The 15,576-nt window shown below is 39.1% G+C and overlaps 1 protein-coding gene across 2 annotated transcripts in view; it reads left to right on the top strand.

Moving 5' to 3' along the window:
* The window catches only part of CELF2 (CUGBP Elav-like family member 2), a 301,179-nt gene that overhangs the window by 9,889 nt on the left and 275,714 nt on the right, over positions 1-15,576 (top strand). The window contains exon 1 of one of the 2 annotated variants that reach the window (XM_057373032.1): positions 13,194-13,335. The exons of the other annotated variant lie outside the window; for it this stretch is intronic. The gene's annotated coding sequence lies outside the window, so the exon portion shown is untranslated. Of the gene's footprint in view, positions 1-13,193; positions 13,336-15,576 lie in introns of those variants that run through there. 2 annotated transcript variants of the gene reach the window in all.

The raw sequence follows: 15,576 nt of genomic DNA, 5'->3' as shown, positions 1-15,576 counted from the left end.
ACCAAAATTTCTAAAGCTGCTGAAGGTGGATACTTGCACGAAGGAACAGAAGTAGGAAAACTTTAAGTGCTTGTTAAGGCGTGCACTCACAGTGCATACAAGCAATAAGTCTGTTTTGCTGAACTGTGAAATYGCCCTGAGTAATTTCTCTAATAAGAGAACAGATATTGCCCCTCTGACCCCAGAGGAGCTCCGGGCTCGGTGCAGCAGCCGGACCTGGTATCAGCAAAAACTTGTGCAACCCAAGCACGGGCTGCAAGCTGAGCACTGGAAAATAAAAGAAACCTGATGGACAACTTCTAAATGTTCTGGATGATTTAAAAATTCAGAAAATGATTAATGATGAAGGTACTTTATTTATTGATTTCCCTCCCATGACCTATTCTTCAGAGGAGCTGCACTATTGTGTCCAGAGCTGCGGYTGACAGCTGCCTTCTATTTCCAAAGACAGTATTCATTCCACTACGAATTGAATGTACAGTAGCAGAAACTTTTAATTGGCATTTCTTGTTAGCTTTCTCCTATAGAAATGATGCAGTGCTGATGCTTTCCCTCTGTGTTATGGAGAATGCCTCTGGAAATAACAGTTCTGTAGCTGGAGCATGGAAAAAAAAAAAACCCACAGAATCCCTTGGGATAATGCAACACATGCAGAAATGGGAAAAGAAATCATATGAGAAAAACATTCAGTTAAAACAGCAACTTATGTCTTCTCTTTCAAAACTTGCAAGGTGAAAAAGAGCAATGTGGTTTAAAGGGGGTATTGATTTGGTGGAGCTATGCATGAACTCGTGCCACAACCCCAGTGCTTCTCCAGTCTCTGAACCTCTCAGAATTAATGCAGGGGTTTTAGGCTGATTGCTTGAAGTTTTTCTGTAAAGAAAAGCATGTCTGATGAATGGCAAGGACTGGAGGAGATTAAAAAAAAAAAAAAATTAGAAGTTTCTTTAAAGAAAGGACTGAGAAAACCTTTGTCAGCTGTACTTGCTCGTAGTGCTGTATAGTTTGAGCAAGGCAGCCAGAGACTCAACCTCATTTCTTCTMACTTCCATTTTGTCTTGAGAGTGATTGGCTTTCTTCAGCAATTCCATCAGGTAATGTGACATAAATGGGAAAAAAATTCCCATCATGAATTCATCTTAGTCTGCCAGGGACATAGCAGACTTTTTTAGTTACTCACCCATTTAAAAAAGAACTTGAAGCTCAGGCAGATGTTGAAAGTCTGGCATGCAAGTTTGGTTGGTGTTCCACAGGGTTTTCCATTTTTTTGTCTTAATCAGGTGATATTTTATTAGCTTGTGGAGTGTTGTGCATTTTGTTAATRGGTTCTGGATAACAGAAATCATGGGGCAGGAGCTGTTTATCTTTGCAGCAGGGTAAGAGATGTTGTTAAGGAGAAAGCCAGTGGTTTGTCTCTTCATCTGGAATTATCTGGCATCTGCAGTGTGAAACAGGCTGGCAGAGTTGAGAAAAGCAGACTTGGAAAGAAATATCTGAAGAAAATATTCTCAGCCCCTGGCCAAACCTCTTTTCAGAGAATAAGGCAATGCTTTCTATCCTTGTTTTCTGTGCTTTCATGGCTTTTATAACTCCTGCCATTCTACCTTTTCAAGAAATAGGTATGTCCAGTTTTCTTCTGACTTGCAGCGGCAATGCTTTCTTTGGATTAACCAAAACCAAAAACATGTTTCCTTTCATAAATTTAGCTTTGTATTAATTTTATTCTGTAAGACAAAGCACAGATTGAAAGAATTGTGTCTAGAGTTCACAAAAACAATAAATAAGGAAATAAGGACTACCAATAAATAAAGGAAGGCCACAAATTCTCTCACCCCTGCCCCATATTCTGCATTCATCAGAGCTGGTCTCTTTTGAGCTTCTAGAGGCTTACAGGATTTATGGTCTCTATAAATTTTGTGGTGGAACATCAAGTCTAAGATGAGAAAAATCACACCTACATGAGAGACACACAAACCAAAAGCCAAAAAACCTCCACCAAACCCATTTTTGACATTATTCTGCTGTGTGAACATCTCAGAATAACCAGAGACAGTTGCACACAACTTTCCTCTGCCCAGTACTGCCCGMGCAACACTGACCAGTGAGGCTGCTGCTCTCAGGCATTGATGCACCAGGTTCTTTAGGCTTCATTACATGTGGAAATTCTTAAAATGTGCTTTCCTAAAAAAAAATCTTCTTCAACCACCAGTCTCTTTTAGCAGTGTTTTCCGGATTGAAAAAAAAAAATCTTAAAATCTTATCATATATCCCATATGTGCTTTATGGTGCTGAGACTTGATAACTGAGATACGATTTTATAATGAAAAATCCCCCAAGGAAGTATGCAGATGTACTCTGGAAAGATACTGACACTCTGTGCTTTACTTGAAGGAAAGGTATGGCCACTTTTCCCTCTTCTTTAACATGGAAAAGAATATTTCATTAAAAAATTGACTTGTGTCTCTTGTGAAACTCCTGAGGATGTGTCCAAGTGGTGGATGAACCATGTACAGGTTAAAATGGTACTCTGCAATGCATTCCCCTAAAATTTTGAAAAGATGACTATCGTTGATGATATCATTGTCTCCTGTTTTTTTTTTTTCCTCCAGCTAAATCTGTAACTTTTTGAATTTRAAATGAATGCTGCAGCTAGGGAAATTCAGTAAGATGCTGGTAAAGGGGGCTACTGATGGCATGCTCCATACTGGAAAGCTGTCTTGTTATTGAATGCAAATGTGACTTAGATATGTAAATTATATTCAAGATTTCATCAGTAAGCCTTTAATATATCTAGAAACTATCTTAAAGCATTTAAATAAAATGTTAATTGAAAGTGTGGAATAGTGTTAGCAAGCTCTTTCAAGGAAAACTTCAATTCAAGGCACRTAACAAGGAAGCAAGTGCTCTGATCTAGTCAAACAGAACCTCCCATGGTAAAAACCTATAATTGTTTTAAAGTTCTCCAAAAACCTACATCTCTGTTCTCATCTCATCCCACACACTGTGATATTCCTTATGTTCCTCACTCTCCTCTCTCAAAGCTGACTTTCTTTGTAGCCTTCTCCCACTCGCAGCGTGCTGCCTTCTCTCACCTCCCACGCCTGGAGCTGCCTCCTGCTGCCCATACAACAAGCACTTTTCTACACATCCCAGCCCTTTTCCTTTCCTTGAGCTTGTCTGTGTCTAATTCCTTGCAAAACCATCAGGATGTCTTGCCCTGCATCAGAATCCGGAGGGTGAACTCAGGAGAGCTCGGTAGTAAGCCAAGCAGTGAATTTAGACCTTCTGAGAGCGATCATMAGATGGAGCAAACGACTGATCTTCAGATTTAAAAATAAAACCACACTTATTTCAAAGGCTGAAGAGAGAGTGGTTGAGTTAGACTGCATCCCTCTGGTGCTCATGGAAATGCTTTCACAAGTAGCAGGGCAGTTGAGCAGTGTTGGCTTTAACCAACCCGGGTCAAATTCATCAACAAAGCTTTAAATTAGCCCCAAGTGCTGAAAGTGTGGGAAGACAGAAGCACGAGCATCTCTTGCTGCAGCTCTGCTCTCGACTGTMACTCCTTACCTGCTCATTAAGCAGAAGGATTTTGGAGGTGTTTGCTAAGTTACCTTCCTGCCTGCAGATGGTCTGCAACAGCGACAGCAGCTGTTCCAAAAACAAGCAGTGAAGGGAGGTATTATTGCTCTTTAGCTGTGTTTACAAATTTGTAACAAGACTGTTATTTAAAGTGTGGGTTTTTGTGTCTGCACACAATATGTTATTATCTAAATGTTGCTGGATTGATGGAGGGCATCAAAGGGATTCGGCACAGASAGATTTCTCTGCTTTGGCGTGGTTTCTTTCTTCCAGAGCTTGTGAGAATCTTGTAGGTTTGGGCAGAGGTTTCGGAGATTAATGCCATAACCTGTGACTTGTGCTCCCATGACCAGGGAGCTGAGGAGAAGGGCAGCCACATGATACTGCTCAGCTGATGCAGGGTTTCTGCTGGGAAAGAGCTTGAGCTCRGGAAACACACAGTTCTACACTGGAAGACAAAAAATAAATAGAAATAAAGCACATCTAATTCTTGCATGTTAAATACACTTGTGATGCTAGAGGAAAATTGTCAGCTAGGAATGATTTTTACAGTCCTTTTTCACAAATTCCCAACAAAGACCAAAGGAACCCTGCCATCTGCTGTGTCTTGGGGAGGCTTTTTGAGCAGCTTGGGCAGGGTGTGCTGCTTTAGCCATGATGCCTCATGGCTGACCCAAATGCCAAATTCGTGCAGACAGGACCCCGTTATTGAAGGCCAGGATCCAAACTACACACGAGGAGTGAAAACAAGGTCCTTYTCATGCCCTTCTGGTAGAAGTTTCTCATTTTCAGTGTTTCTTTTCTGTTGTTTTTACATAAAATGGTTGCCTTGAAGATGTTTTTTTGCTTTGCAGTTCATCTGTGAATGCAGGTTTCTGACTGGGTTTTTCTATGAGAAGTACACACAGGRAAAAAAACCCCAAAACAAGCCCAAAAACTTATAAAGAAGAGGGAAAATTCATGTAATAAAAAATTTAAATATAAATTCTAAACTTTCTGGTCTGGAAGTGAAAATGCAAACAGCCTCATTTCCGTTGGAAACATGTTGAGTTTCCGTGTGGTTCCTCACTTGCATGATTCATAGCTGGTGTTTGTGTTATGCCTACTTGGCTTTAAAACAAGCCAAACTTGAGCTCTCCACCTTCTCAGGTGAAAGGATTCATCCCACAGCTCCATATTGGAGTGATATGAATCATTCCTGTCTGTTTTCACTGCTGACTCAAAGGGAACTTATGCATCAGGGTTCCCATGGAAAAGTCCATGTTGGAGACAAGTGAAGWTAAAAGAGAAAAGTTTTCCTGCTGTCTTTGCCATTGTTTCAGTGAGACTGGGATTACAAATTTAATTTTCTTGAAAAAATACAATACACTGTAGTGATGTGCATGACCCACTGTGTATTATCATTTGGCAAATCATTTGGCAAAAAAGAGGCATATGAGTTGAAGASTATGGTAAAGTGAGAGCGTCTTGTGTGGTTTTGAGCATTTGTTGTTAATACAATATATAATTACCTTTCTTGGGGTATTTGCCATTTCTTGATGCTGCTTGTATGTTAGGAAGCAGAACTAGTAAAATGCATTTAAGAGCTGCACCTTGCTGAACTGGTTTAATTAGAAGTCAGTAAAATGYAAATGGGAGAAAAGGAGCTGATGCAGATGGTTGGAATTTGTTTAGATTGCATATGAATACAGAAAGTTCTGTTATGTAAGACTGGAGGTTGCACTGGGCTTCACTCAGAGGGGAAGATGAATGTGCTGTAGCTATTCCCTGTTAGGGGAGGTAGAAGAAAAGATCATCATTCTCTTTAAAGCCAAAATGCTGGTATTTGCAAGACTGTTCCCTCACAAAATGTAGCYAACAACTGCTCCAAGTAAAATTTCCTGTGTTCCAGTCTGCTGTCATTCCTCTAACCTTTGAATACACCTGTGTAATCCAATCAGAAAGTAAAGGTCTATCATTTACCTCTCTTAATACCCTTGGACAGATTGCTGTCTCATTAGAAAGACTCGACAAAGTAATTCAAGAACTGTAAGGCGCTAATAAGACRCTGTCTTTAAAAATGGATTGGCTGAGTAGAGAGTCTGGCAGGTCCCCAGGATGAATATCTGGCCACAGGCTGGAATTATTTCTCTGCTAATCTCCTTGGTGTGCTCAGAGGATCTATTTGCATCTTGTGAAGTGGGAGGTTTGGAGGCTGCTGACCCATGAAGAGCTCCCATCTGTGGATCCAGTTTGCAGTGATGGCTGAAGATTGACTGCTTTCTGCAGCTCCAGTCCCTGGGCCAGGGCAGCAYCTCTGATTCAGAATATGCCCAGCCCTGAACTGTATTTACTTTTCATTAGGGTGATGTATATATGCTTTATGTWGCTTTGTTTGCTGTGCTGAAGTGAGCTGTCGGAGCTTAGCACTGTAAATTGGGTTGGTTTTTTTTTTCCTATGAAGCCTTGGGAGAAGAGTCTTTGGATTTTGGAAAGAGAATGGCAGAGGGAGCTGAAAAAATCAGAAACCCTGCACCTCACTGAGAAGTGACTGGGCACAGCTCTTTAAAACTCAGGGTTTGCAGATGTACAAAATTGATCTGGAAGAGACGCAAACTCCATATGGACTAAATTCAGATTCAGATTTAAAATGCTACTCACACGGGCACCAGCTAATACACCAGCCAAATTCACTCCATTATTAAGTTAAGAGGCTACGAGGTGACCCTCATGAAATGTATTAACATAATGTCAATAATGAGTCTTTTTATAGGAAGGTGTTGAGGAAATGCAAGCAGAGTTTGTAACATGGCACCACGCTCCCAGCCTGGCTCGATTCTCAGCTCACAAAGCTTTATGTCATGGATCCATCTGTTCCCAAGAGATGGGTGTGCGTTGATGCCATTTTCATGGGCTACTTYGTAGCTTGAAGCTTTCTGAATTCTCTGGAAGTTGCCTGAGACTTGGTATTTGTTGCCTGGGGCTCGCTGTTGCCAAGACACTCAGCACAGAGCAGAGATTGCCTTCACAGGCTGGGTGGGACCTTTACTTAACTCTATCAAGGCTCATTAAAGCTTCAAATCTCTGAATGCACTTTAAAAAATGAATGACAGGAACTTCTGCGAAAGTTTTGTTGAAAAGCCTGGCATAACYGAGTAATTATAATATAGCAGTACTTCATGTGCAACTTGATTGTCACAGCCTGTGTCAAGAGAACTCATAATTTCTGAAGGATAAGACCATATGTTCCAAAAAGAGCTTTCAGAATGTGAGATACTTGTTTTGGAAGTTATTTTTTTTTTCTCTTCATAAAAAAGAAAACAGTGTTATGAAATGAGATTAAAAAAATCCCCCACACTTAATTAAACTGATCCTTCGAGAAGAAGTCCCAAACCTGTTGGATAAGCACGTTCTGTGGTTACTGATTTACTTCTGGGAGTATCTGAAATAAAATGTGCCAAAAAATAGTTGAAAGGACAGTGTTATCCTAAATATGAAGATGCTTTCCCACTTATACAGTCTAATGCTCTAACTGAGGACCTCTTGGCATATAATGACAATCACCTTGCCGGGGATAATTGGCCCCTGAAACAAGGTGTGGACAGGAGACTCCACCAAATGTCCAGACAGATTTGTGTGTAGCAGCTGGAAATGCTACAAGCTRTGGTTTACATCAGCATCGAATATAAATGTGGGTGACTTCAGTGTCTTCCATTTTAAGCTGCATCTAAATCAYCTGTACTGTCCTGAAAACTTTTTTTCTTTGTGAATGCAATGTGGAAAGGTGATCAGGCATTGCTGGTGCTTAAGGGTCAGAACTGAACCTGAGCTGACATTTCTGAGGACGTAAGACTTGCACAGAACTCTGCCCCAACAGGAAGGAATAATGTTGACTAACAAGATTTCAGCCTGCTCTTGGAGACCCTGAATGTACTCTTGTGCTTGTATTTTTAGAATGAAGATTTTTTTTCATTGCCATATTTTAATAGTGGGACAGTGAAAACTCACAAGAGTCAGGTTGGTGGGTTGGGATATTTTTTCTCCCAGTGAGGTACAAGCACGCTGGGAAATATGACTTTTATCCCAAGAAATTATAATATATAATACAGTTACAAGTAYAACTTGATGGCTAATTCAGGATATCCATGTAAGATTTCCAAACAGATTTTTTTCTGCATTTCATATTGAAGAAAAGGGCCAAACTTTGCTTGCCTTGCCTGGGAGAAATTTTRCTTACATAGTTGCTAAAAAATTGGATAAAATCACTCTTGTAAACATTTTCTTGCCTTAGCTGTGAGACATTCAGGTCATCTTAGCTCTGCACACTTAACCTCTTCATCTTACTGTTAAGTTTCTTTCAATTAAGGCCGCATAATGTGAAGTCTACCTGCAAATTTACCCAGTTTAAATACTTGGAATTTTCTAAATGTTTTATGTGTGTTTAATTTTACCTTTTTTTCTTAACACTGCATACTTTAAATACCTTCTCATCTCTAGGTTGTTAGTGAATCCWTATTAAATACATGACAGATACCTCCACTGGAAGGGATCTATTGAGATTGGGCCTTTTTTTTGGACTTGAAACATTTGCTGACCCATGGTTCCCATGGAGTATTGGTTGAGACACYAGGTGAATCTGAACACTGAACACCCTGTTGTACCTGCATATTGACATCAGTTCTGCAGATGTCCTCGTCTGGAATTGCTGTTCTGTGCTTCTTTTATGGTCATTAGAGAAAAGCAGGCACTTTTCCAAAACTTTTCCCAAGGAAGATATCTAAAATAGGTTTTATGGGTTGTTTCTTACTCTGTGGGGAAGAATGAGCTTTGCCACACGTGGAGAATGAGTTAATGGTTCAGGTGTGCACACCTCTGAAGAGGTCTAAAGATCGTATTAAACCAATTTGCCCCTTGGCTCTTTATGAGAAGGAAAAAAATAAATAATTCCGTAAATCCTTTCCATTGTGCTGTCTCACAGAATAATATCTAATAGACTGACAGATGTTAGAAAAAAAAAAACCACCCATTTTCCATGACCTGTCAAGTTAATTAGACAGATTCTGCCTGTATTGGTTTTATGTTCCAAATCCCAATGATTTGGTTGACTGAGTTTTGGCTGGGCAGCTCACAGGGTCTGCAGGAAATCACCCTGTCCATAGGGGTGTTAAGGACAAACCAATCCTGCAGAGCAGAACCTCCATCAGGCAGATCCCTGGTAAATGCTCAAGGGTGAGCAGCAAGAGGTATTCCAGAAGTGTTGTGATCTGCCTCTGCTTAGCAAAATACCCACCTTTTTCCTAGTTTTAGCTTGTCCCAGACCTCATTTCCTAATCTACTCAAACCACGAGAGAACTGTTTAGCTAATGAATGATTGAAAAGTATGAACACCGAATTCAATAAGTCAAAAAGAAAACAAACATAAAACCCCACWGAGATAACAAAATGTATGCTTAAATGCATCATTCAATTATTCCACTCACTCTTTGCTTCCCATTACGCTCTCCTTTGTCAGTACACTGTGTATCTAAATGGCAATCTCTTTGTGACAAGGAATTTCTCTTCATGCCTTTACCTGCTGGTGCAGAACACCGCTGGTACCTTGCAAATATCAAACAATAAAATGAATTGATTGCCAGCAATGTAGGACTTGCATGATGGCTAGTGAAGCTTCTCAGGGCTTTCCCTAAGAAGTACTGATGTAGACAGCAAAGTTTGCMCATTTGAACTGTTCTGGTCTTTACRGACAAGAAAAGCAGTTTCAGGTAACTGCTGCTAAACAACTTTAGTTCCTTAAGTCTCCARGGGTGATACAAGCCACAGAAGGATTGTGATTGATACAGCATAATTCTTTGGTTTTTCTTAGAGGATAAGTCAGCCAGGAATCCCATTGCTATTATTTGCTGAAAATTGTTTGTCCCCCGGGATGTGTGTTGTATCAGATTTTCCACTCAAGATTTTCTTTCTTGAAAGTTCCTTGAAAGTCGGTTCACCGGCGCAAACCAACGATTCCACCCCCCTCAGCAGAGAGGCTGCAACTGGATGATTTTTAGATCCCTTCCAGCCCAAGGCATTCAATGATTCTTTTCAGCTCAGAGACCACCCTCATTGTTAAATACAGAAGTTCCCTTGCCTCAGAGAATGGAGCCAACTCCTTTGTCTTGCACCATTTTTAGGAGATCTTTTTAAACTGCCTGTAATGCAAATAATTCAAAGGCAGAGCTAACRTTTGTATTATTAGACTGCACGGCATTAATGCTTCTTGGGATCTCAAAATCCTCATTTTCAGTGTACTAGCATCTGAAAATGATTGTATGATCCTCTAGAGACTTTGCTTGGATATTGCAAGCAGATGTTAGGGAAAAAAATGAAAATGGATAGTGGTATTGATGAGTCCCATCATAAAAAGATAAAATAAAAATGTCATTACCTTTGCATTGCTGTGTAGCTTAAGATGATGAAATGCTGCAGTTATTATGGAAGAAATGGGCTTTTTGCCTTCTCCAACTATAGTTTATTGCACAAGATTAACACTGAGAGTCTTTACTAATTAGTTTTTATGGTCAAACAATTTTCATGAAGTTGGTTTCAAAGAAATCAAAATTAAACTCTTTATAGCTCTGAAAGGTAGAATTATGGAATATGAATGCATAGGTAATCTTTACAAGCTAGAGGAAAATGATCGTTGAGCAACAAAAGCTATAAAAAAGACTCAGCAATATCTCAGGTATTGCAATATARTCTGTTTGGGTAAGTGACAACTCTAGGATTTTGGAAATGCAGTTAAAGTAGGGAAGGGTATACACAACTTTATCATTTGTGTGACAGCCTGCCCCGATGACAAACTTCACTCTTTACTCACCTTTGTAAAATTAAAAGCTGTAACAATAGGATGTGGTGGATTGAATTTACCCCATCAGAAGAACTGCCACAAATCAAAATGCACAATTTCCCCTCTCCATCATTTTGCTCCTTAGCTCCTCTTTGCGTTGTTTTTCTTTCAGTTTGCTACACCTTCAAAATAAGCCACGCACTGGCTTCATCCCACAGTGCTACTGCACCTCCTATTTGAAAGTGTAATGACAAAACTGAAATGTGGTGCTGCTTTTCYGAGTCAAACCACCTTAATTTACCTGTGTGTTTGTGCAGATAAGCTTTACTAAACTGTGGCCCAGTAAATATCCTCTCTCCAGTGAGCCTGTAGCAATTACATTTCACAGACGGAAAGGGAAGCACTGGATTTAGTACAGTTTTCAAAACAACTTGTGTTTATAGCAGAAAAACATTTAAGCATTTAGGGGCTCATATCCTAGTCACTACCAATAAATTTCTGGCTCCCAGAAGATTTAGCAACTCAAGTACTTCTGAAAAATCTATCTTTTGTTCACAGGCACTCACAGCTGAATCAAAACCATTTAATTCTTTTATAGAAGRGGAGGTGTTAACTTTATTAGGAGCTGCAATCTGGAATCAAGGCCATCCTTTGTAGTGGACAATGGAGACAAACACATWCAAATCCAAAAGAAGTAGAAGTCTTAACTACTTCATGAATTAGTTTTGCCCCATTTCTGTATCATTGATCCCTTGGAMAGATGAAAACTGTCAAATAACCTCAAATAACTATGAAACAACAGAGAGATGCATAAAAGAAGTTTTCATAGATTGGCTTTGTCCAGGGTGGTTCTGTAGGGATGTGTTATTTYTCTACTTGTGGAGGCCTACAACAGAGATGTTTCCAGCTCTGATATGGTTTACATATTTGAGATTCCTCGTATGCTGCTTTCTTTGGTCCCATTGTTAATGTTTGCATAATTAAATACTGGGGTAAATCTGAGAATTATACTGCCTCTCTCTAGATTATTCCAGCTCTAAGAGCCTGCAAGAATTTAGTGTTGTCCTGAAGAAGTACAGGGTGACCGTGAGATCCTGTCAGTTGAATTTTGTCCTCCTGTGCCAGGGTTTGGGGTTTTTTATTGCTTTGGGGTTTGTACCTAGCCTTACAAATTCCCAGTATCATTGTTAAGAAATTAACACACATCTAACAGTAGAATCTCACCCCTTCAGAGACACATCCAACCAAAGGCATTGGTGGGAACCAGGTGTGTAAAGGCTATTCATGTTGTCAAAGTTTTATAAGTTCCATTTCAAAACAGGCATATTCTCTGTCAGTCAATCTCAACAGCCTGCTGAGATTTTTTTTTAATTTTTTTTTTTTTTTTTAAGATTAACAACGTAGCCCAAGTAAATGGAAAACTTCATTTTGAGATACATCCCTTGAACCTTTGTGCAAGGCCACGTTGGAAGGAGTGTTGGATAACCTGGCATAATGGAAGGCGTCCCTGGCCCTGGCAGGGGATTGGAATGAGATGATCTTTAAGGTCCCTTCCAACTCAAACTTTTCTGTGATTCTCTGATCCCAAAGATGCTCCAATGGCTGTAGTTTTCTATTCAAAACAGCACCATCCATTGATAAATTCTTCTATTACTACACTGCATTAAAGGATGTGAAGCTTTGGAAGTGCAGCAAGAGGTTAAATTATCGAGTGGTCCAGACACAGTCCATTAATAAAAGAAAAAACCATATTTCAAGTGTTGGGAAAAGTTTCTTTAATCTTTGTAAAATACATTCCACTCAATACAAGAAAAGGAGCTGGCGCTATTAAATAATTAAGAGAATACACTTCTTATTTGCAAGTTACAMTTATTTTTTTCTGAAGCTTAAATGCAATAAACCCCTGTTGTGTGGCAGAGACTGTGACACTCTGTTACAGGTTAATTTCTTTCCCCACAAATTAGAAAATAGTGTGATTTGCAAAACAGAAGAGAGAAGGGGGAAACAAGCCAGCAGCTGCGCTTAGACTTTTTGCCTTTTGGCTTTTTCTTTCATTTTCTAGTCTGCTGCAYTTCTTCTTTCAGTGATTTGGATGCTAGATGCCAATTTGAATTTCCAGTGCATTTAGTATCCTACAACACCAGGGAATTTAAAARAGAATTAACAAWWMMMMRGGSMWTWAAAAAAAATAGATACTTTTTCACAATCTTTTTTATCTTTTTGTCTCTCTTGATCACAGTGATAACAGAATCCTGTAAACCACCACCACAAAGARCCAGTCACATATTTATTTTGCAAAGGTGTGCTTATAGCGGGAACTAGATGGGGCTGGCTCGTCGCTTGCAATCTGTGGAGGGCTCTTTCACAGATCAACAGACTATAAGATTGTTTTCCTGGATATGAGCCACTGATGGACCCATACAGGCTAGTAAGAGTCATGTAAGAGTCTTTTATCCTGTCTCAGCGGGGACATCTTCCCCATGGGCTTCACGAGAGAGTGTTTTCCTAGCAGCGGATTTAGCGGGGGGAGAGAGGGGATGGAAAGAAGATTAATGTTTCTGCCAGTTCCCCGCAAGTTCACAGAAAATATTGGCTAGAGCAGGAGTGGCCCGACTCCGTCATGCTCCAGCCTTTTTTGTGTACTTAGAGTGGCATGTTTTTAATCAAATGTGAAATATAGCTTTAGCAGGTCGAATGGATTAGCCTTCCTTGTAACTCTGCCTGCTTTAGTCAGGAGTGCAACTTTTCCTTTTTTTTTTTTTTTTTTTTTTTTTTTTTTTTTTTTTTTTTTTTTTTTTTTTTTTTTTTTTATGTTTCACACTTAAGGTTGTCGTCTTTAACTTCATCAGTTTAATGGGTCTTTGGAGTTTTGATTGTTAAAAGTGGGAACAATTTAATAACCATATCCAATTGAGCTTCCAAGCGCACGCAGTGAAGACAGCAAGGTAAGAAACTCCTCAGCTGGTCTGTCATAAAAACTTGGAAATGCTTGAGACAAACAGGGGGGTTCTGTTCCTTTTTAAATATTGGGATTACAGTGCTTCTAAATATTTAAGTTTTCCTCGCTTTGGGATTTCAAATCTGCCTATGTTTAGGAAGTTAATATCCTCATACTCAAAAACTGAGAAATCTGCTCATGACAATGTACATAACTGATTTCCTTCCTCTAATGCTGGTTGTTATTTATCAGAATCTCATCAGTCTCCCGTTCTTATACAGCGCTGGAGTTATCAAAGATAAGAGGGGGGGATTTTCAGCTACCTTATTTCTGGGCCTCAGAATCAGCTGAGCCTCTAATCAAGTTAGGCTGTTYGTATCAAACCATCCCTTATCAGTAATGTACTTTGAAAGCTGTTCTATCTGGTTAAATCCAAGTGTAATAATAGACCTCGTACCTGTCACATCCTCAGGCTGCTCTAAAGTGTTGTTGCTCCACTAAAATAAATAGTTCAGGTGATTTCTCTGTGCCAAGAAATTCAAGTAAATGTTAGAGATAATTGTAAAAATAATTTGATTTTCAGAATTACTGAAGGGTTTTTTTAAATTTACGAATCACTACCATATTTCACTGTTAGATATGGTATGAAATTGCTGTCAATTTTTCTTGCAACTCAGACTTTGAAAAATTTGTGTGTATGTGTGTGCTATTTGTACTCTTCTTTCACATTTCCAACCTGGGGTTTAATGTGCTGTTCAGGCAAGTTTATAGGAGCTTGTTCATTTTACTAGGTACGGTTATAAAAAAATTAAATTTAAAAAAGAAAATTTAAAGCTGTCTTTTTAGGAATCCCTGGGATTAGAAGAATAAAGAGGGACAGCGAAGTAAAAATATTTTCAAAGATTCATGGGCTGAAACAGATCTCTTGTCTTAAGATAAGRTTCCATTCACATAGAAGTAGATGGGAAATTTTAACATTCTGTTTATTAGAAACCAACAATGAGCTCTCTGAAGACCCTATCTGAGATGACTACTTGTCATGTCAAAATTTCTYCTTCTGTGCTGCAACAGTCAGCAATGTGATAGCAGACTGTAAAAACCCCAGCAGTCCTGATGTGCTGCAAAACTTTCAGGCAATGGACAACAGGATAATGTGGCAGCTTGGCCATTTACCGTTGGATTAAAAATGTAAGACATAGTTCTTTGACTTCTATGAGCATCACCTGGTAGTCATTGCAGTGTGGTAAAATTCATTACTTATCATAATAGATTTATATATTTTCTTAAAGGAAAACAAAATTTTTAAAAAAAAAAATAAATTAGTGCATCCCAGTAGTATTGCAAAAGATGTTGGAACCAGATTCTCTGTTTTGTATTCCCAGCTCCTTACCCATTCCAGTCAYGTATCTTATCTATTCCTCTGCCTGTCTGTCCATTAAGTAGGAATAAAATTCAAAGGATGCCTGGTGTCTTCTGCACTTTCTTAATTTGACTGTTGGTTCAAGGCCATGTTTCAGCAAAGCATGTCAGCATTTGTTTGTCTCRCTGCCTTTAGAGATGAGCGCAGTGTTTTGAGAAACTGAGGCCTCTGAAGCTGTGTGAAAACAGTACATCCTCAGTATAAATAATATCTCTTGCTCTATCTGATTAGTGATGGGCCATGCTTCCTTTTTTTCCCTGCTTTTTAAAGCAACTGCCTTCATTTATCACTATCCAGGGACCTATTTGGGTAGTCAGTGGACAGAAAACAAGGCATGAATCTGTTGGAAAAATAATTTGGCTTGTGTAGTTCTTCTAAATATAACTCCCTGATCAAAGCGTGGAGTGTCTTTTGTAAATCCCATCCCAAACAGATATTAGATGAAGAATATACTGAAGCCTTCAGACTTTTGACTGTGCCTTTTCAAAGACATGCCATCCTGAACGTACCATCATGTGATGCTGTTTGAACTGAGCAAACGTTTTTCCTTCAACTTCTTTCTCTTGCATTATACAGCTTTAAAAAAAAAAAACCCAAACCAAACAAAAAAGCATCTTCAATTAAAATGTTGGGGATTTTTGAAGGCTGGAGAAGAACCRTTGCAGTGTTATGTCTTAGAACCAGTTTTTTTATTTATAGCAACTTCTGGACATAAATAAACATAAACTGTTTCAGGGTTTTGTGGTACGTTCATAAACATGAGAGTCCTTGCAGCTGAAATGGAATCCTTCTGAAATGACAGTTAATAAAGGCAATTTTTGATTTAGC

This window comes from Malurus melanocephalus, unplaced genomic scaffold, assembly GCF_030028575.1.
Source record: "Malurus melanocephalus ecotype Western Australia unplaced genomic scaffold, MMel_1.1 scaffold_183, whole genome shotgun sequence".
NCBI lineage: Eukaryota > Metazoa > Chordata > Aves > Passeriformes > Maluridae > Malurus > Malurus melanocephalus.
This window is presented reverse-complemented; position numbering and strand designations above follow the sequence as displayed.